Source organism: Salvia hispanica, chromosome 5 (genome assembly GCF_023119035.1).
Source record: "Salvia hispanica cultivar TCC Black 2014 chromosome 5, UniMelb_Shisp_WGS_1.0, whole genome shotgun sequence".
NCBI lineage: Eukaryota > Viridiplantae > Streptophyta > Magnoliopsida > Lamiales > Lamiaceae > Salvia > Salvia hispanica.
In genome coordinates, this window is record NC_062969.1 from 9,965,114 (window position 1) to 9,971,113 (window position 6,000).

The window sequence follows — 6,000 nt, forward strand, 5'->3', positions numbered from 1 at the left end:
CGAGCACGGCACGCGACGCGGGCTCGGGCTCGAGGCTCGCGGCTCGCGGCGGGGCGGGCGGCGCGCGCGTGTGGGCTGTGGGCTCTTACAGCCCATCTTAGTCCACTATAATTATTACATGTAATAATCCTTCTTATTAAATACTAGTTTAATAAGGTTGAAACTTTCAATGTGGGATAATTAACTCTCTTAATTATTCCCTAATCTCCTCTCATAGCTCATTAAGTTTGCAATTTTTGCACAACTTTAAATAATTATTTCTCACTCATCGGGAATCGGATTTGAGAAAATAAATATGCCACGGTCATCTACTCCGAACGTAGATCGACGCTATATCATTTAATTTTACAAAATTAAATGTCTCGTTGAAATTATAATTGGTCAAAGTCCATTGACCGGGCATAGATTCCAACAATCCCCCACATGAGTGGAAATAGCCAAATGCAAATGCATGCAGACACAAGCTCAACCCTCGAGAGGTATATAAGCATAAGGATAGGTAGCTTTTAGCTTTGAACCTTCCATAGTCAACGCCATCGGATACACAGGCGGCCTAGTAGCGCGATGCTTTGAACTAGTCCCCCACGGCGTGCACCGAGACAATGGTGTTAACACTTAAACACCTCAACCTCATCCGTTCTCACGTTTTGTGTCCTTTGCGGCCTTGGACACCACTTTGGATTCATAAGTGTGTAATTTGAAGCGGCCACACTTCACACTTACATAGGTGATTCCTACTCGAGTATCTTGCCCTACTCGGTCTCTTTGAGAACTCAATCTCCTTGAGATCCTTAGAAATCATTAAAAGTCATAGACTTATCCTCACCACAAGGCAAGTTTTCAACACTCTATTGCTCTTTAGGGAATAGATGTCGATAAGTGTTTCTCACGAACTCTCATAGCTTAGTTTTCCCATTGAACCAAGTTCTTGGGATCTCCAGTCATCATGGTTGGGTTACCACTATGACAATTCTTTAGTTTGTGGATTTCAAACCCATTCCCTCTAGCAACTTATTCATTTGATCACGATTTAACCCTTTGGTTAGCGGATCCGCTAGATTATCTATTGACTTCACATAGTCAATTGTAATCACGCCTGTTGTGATCAAATGTCTCACGGTATTATGTCGTCGTCGAATATGTCGAGACTTGCCGTTATAGAAGCCATTGTTCGCCCTCCCGATAGCGGCTTGGCTATCACAGTGAATCAACACTGGAGGCACTGGCTTACACCAACCTGGAATATCCTCAAGGAAGTTCTTAAGCCATTCGGCTTCTTCCCCAGCTTTATCTAAAGCTATGAATTCTGATTCCATAGTTGAACGGGCTATACATGTCTGTTTCGTGGATTTCCACGAGACAGCACCACCCCCAATAGTAAAGACGTATCCACTTGTTGAAAGTGAGTCCTTATTGTCGGATATCCAATTCGCATCACAGTACCCTTCAAGTACCGGGGGGTATCTCGAAAAGTGTAGCCCATGATTTTGAGTATGTTTTAGATATCTCAAAACCCTTACAAGAGCTCTCCAATGCTCTTTGCTTGGATTACTCGTGTAGCGACTCAACTTGTTCACGGCACAAGCAATGTCCGGCCGAGTGCAATTAGTTAAGTACATAATGCACCCAATGACCCGTGCATATTCTTCTTGTGCAACGGGTTCGCCCTTGTTTTTGCTCAAGTGAACATTGAGTTCAATTGGAGTCTTAACCGGCGCGCCATCATAGGCATTGAATTTCTTCAATATCTTCTCAACATAATGAGATTGGGTTAAGATGATTCCATCGGATGTTCTTAGAATTTTCATTCCAAGAATTACATCGGCTAGACCCATGTCTTTCATGTCAAAGTTTCTCTTTAACATGGCTTTTGTCTCGTTAATCACTTGAGTATTACTACCCATGATTAACATGTCATCAACGTAGAGACACACTATAACGTACCCGTTATCAGTGCTCTTAATATAGACACATTTGTCACACTCGTTGATTTTAAACCCATTTGATAACATCACATTATCAAACTTCAAGTGCCATTGCAACGGCGCTTGTTTTAATCCATAGATAATAAATCAATCACATAATAATCAGATCTATTTAGCAGATTATTTAGACAAAAGCTATTCGCGTAATTATCACATGTATCATGCTCATAACTTGAATCAATCATGCTTTAAGAATATTGAAACCTAAAACATGCTTTTCTACGGAGCAGAAAAATACCTAATTAATTCTCCAAAGAATTGAAGATGGCTAGCTTCTTCTCCACGTGATGCTTTGAGTACTAAACCACAAATCTTCTCTCTGGTTCCCGAACTGTATCCCAATATCAGTGTGGGCTGATCTTACTAGAATACTAGGACTTAAATAAAGAAGACAGAAGAAATCCTTTTTGGAATAGGAGAGGAATTCGAAAATTCCTACAGCTTGTGAGAGCTGAAATTTTCGAAAATTTTAGCAAATAAAATTGTGTTATTTCTATCTCCTTTATTCTCCTATTTATATTAAGTTCCTTTTGGGCCCAGACAGGGATCTATGGAAGGTTTTGGATATGGGCTCATCCAATTTACTTTTTACTAATTAAATTGAACCCACAATTTAATATAAGTTATAATTGGAATATTACGAGCAGCCACTACAGAAGTAATATTGAACTCTCCCCATCCAAATCCGAAATTACAAGTAATCCGGGTTTCCGTTTAACTTTCATTTCCCGTGCTTAAGATTAAAATGTCCATTAATTAATTAATGTCTGCTATTGACTTAATTAATTAACTTCTTATTAATTCCAAGAGTGGACTTAGCATGAAACGCTTATTTATTATTCATAGAATAATCACACTCCAACTAGCTAGGTTCCGAATAATAAAACCTTGTTTCGCGCTCCTCTTGAGGACATTATCACACGAGACTCAGCTCGCGCACGATTCAATATAATAGCAATCCTAGCACCGCTAGATATCGATCACCACTGCCCAATATATCAGGATAATTGGGTTACGAAAAACCCGCACCATTTGATAAGTCAAAGCAAGTGCATAATCAATACCGTATGCTCAATGCTAACCTACATTGATTAAGAAATAAATATTTATCAAGACCTCGCCTTTCAGTAGATAGCCTAAGGCAAGTCTCGCTGTTAGATCCGTTCAGTGCTTTACCACACCAATGTCATCTTATTTCAGTAAGGCTTAGAAATGTGCGGACTGACATTGCAACCTTTCTCGATGGATAGTCAAATTCCATCTAGGTTGTGAAATTCATCTTTTTCTTTGTTTAGAACTGACCGTATTACCTTAAAGTGGACGACGCCCACAACCGGTCTACTAAAACAAAGACTTAGACTTTGTTAAGTTAACTTATACATTTAAACATGCATTAACATCCATTAAATGTAAAACATAACAACATTATAACAAAAATAATCTGTTTTATTTATTGGAAAATAAAATAAGAGTTTTACAGTATTCAATCACTCGATAACGTGATTTCTAGTATACAAACTCTAAGTGCCATTGCAACGGCGCTTGTTTTAATCCATAGAGGGACTTAACCAGTTTGCATACCTTCTTTTCTTGTCCGGGCACTACAAACCCTTCGGGTTGTTCCATATAGATTTCATCCTCTAGTTCACCATTTAGAAACGCAGTCTTAACATCCATTTGATGAATCTCAAGATTGTGCAATGCAGCAATCGCGAGAAGCACTCGGATAGATGTAATCCTCGTTACAGGTGAATAGGTATCGAAGAAGTCATGTCCTTCCTTTTGTTTAAAACCCTTTACTACCAATCGGGCTTTATACTTATCCACTGTTCCATCGGCCTTAAATTTTCTTTTAAGCACCCATTTGCACCCTAAAGGTTTCGCACCTTCGGGCAAATCGACCAACTCCCAAGTGTGGTTTAGCAAAATTGAATCAATTTCGCTTTGAACAGCTTCTCTCCAATGTAACCCGTCTGGGCCATCGAAGGCTACTTTTATTGACGTTGGCTCTTCATCCAACATAAAAGCAATGTAGTCAGGACCAAACGTTTTTGGTGTTCTGACCCTACTACCACGTCTTAGTACTGCATCACTTGGATCATGCCTCACTCGCTTGCGCGATTTAGGCTCTTCATCCGCGGATTTAGAACTAGTGGCTTCATCCACTGTTTTAGAACTAGTGGCCTCATCTTCAATTCTTGTCTCGGAATTGATTGGGACTTCTTCTTTGTCCTTGCAAGGAAATGTATTTTCGAGAAATACGGCATTCCTTGACTCGATTGTTGTTCCTACTGTAATAGTCGATATTTCAGACTTGTGAACAACAAATCTATATGCACTACTGTTAAGTGCATATCCAATGAAGATACAATCGACTGTTTTAGGGCCAATTGTAACTTCTTTGGGCGGGGGAACCATCACCTTGGCCAAACACCCCCACACTTTGAGGTATTTGTAGGATGGTTTCCTACCTTTCCACAATTCATAAGGAGTGATGTCTTTTCCTTTGAGTGGAATTTTGTTTAGGATATAGTTGGCTGTCAAAATAGCCTCCCCCCACATGTTCTGGGGTAATCCTGAACTTAGTAGTAACGCATTCATCATCTCTTTTAGAGTTCGATTTTTGCGTTCCGCTACACCATTAGATTGTGGTGAGTATGGAGCAGTTGTTTGATGAATTATACCACTTGCGTTGCATAACTCCTCAAACGGGGCTACATACTCGCCTCCTCTATCACTTCGAATCGCTTTGATTTTACAACCAAGTTGATTCTCAACTTCGTTCTTATAATTTTTGAACGCTTCGATTGCTTCATCTTTACTTCTTAAAAGATAAATATAGCAATATCTTGTGCAATCATCTATAAAAGTGATAAAGTACTTTTTACCACCTCTAGTTTGCACCATCTTTAAATCACATACATCCGTGTGAATTAATTCAAGGGGTTTTGTTTTTCGTTCAACTGAGTGAAACGGTAACTTAGTCATTTTTGCCTCAAGACATATTTCACATTTGTCTTGGGTATCTACTTCAATTGCCTTTAGTAAATCTAAATTTACTAATCTTTTTACGGCTTTTGAATTTACATGTCCCAATCTACAATGCCACAAATTTGAAGACTCGGTCAAATAAGAGGAAGTAGATGCTTTATTATTATTGTTAGCCAAAGGCTTTGGAACAAGGCGCGTAGCCACACTAAGCTTGAAAAGTCCGTCGGTTACATAACCTTTTCCGAGGGACTTCCCAAACTTGTACAAAACAAACCTATCAGACTCGAATACAAGTTTAAACCCCTTATTAACTAGTATTGATCCTGACACTAGGTTCTTGCGGATGTCCGGGACATGTAGCACATCCTTCAAAGTGATCGTGACTCCAGATGTCATCATGAGTATCACATTGCCAATGCCGAGGACCTCGGACGATGCTTGATTCCCCATGTTGATCTTCCTCCCTTCAACAGCAGTGTAGGAGGCAAACTTGCTCCTATCGGAGCAAACATGAGCAGTAGCGCATGCACCGCACAAAGTTGTCGGGCAAATTCATCCCTTCAGCCACGAGTCCGTGGATGATCATTTGGAACTCTTGAACTTGTTTCATGACCGGTCTAGAGTCGACCATTTTGTAGTCCATGAACTTGGATACTACAACATGTTCCGTACCGGCAGCATTGTCTACACTGTACTTCTTTTTTAGGCTTTCCCACATCTCTTTTGATGTGGTTACAAGGGAGTATACATTGTACAAACTATCATCTAATGCACTTAGAATAAAATTTTTACAAAGATAATCTCCTTTGCGCCATGCTTCATAGTCAGCCATGACCTCAACACTTGTCTCTTGATCACTTGGCGCGGGCGGCTCGTTCTCCGTGAGGAAGTTGGCGATGCCCAATGTTGTCAAGTAGAACAACATCTTTTGGTACCACCTCTTGAAGTCAGCTCCTCCAAACTTAGGTGGTTTTTCGGCGGGTGGCATCATTCTTGGTGCCAAAGGTGCCGCACTTGGTCCTTG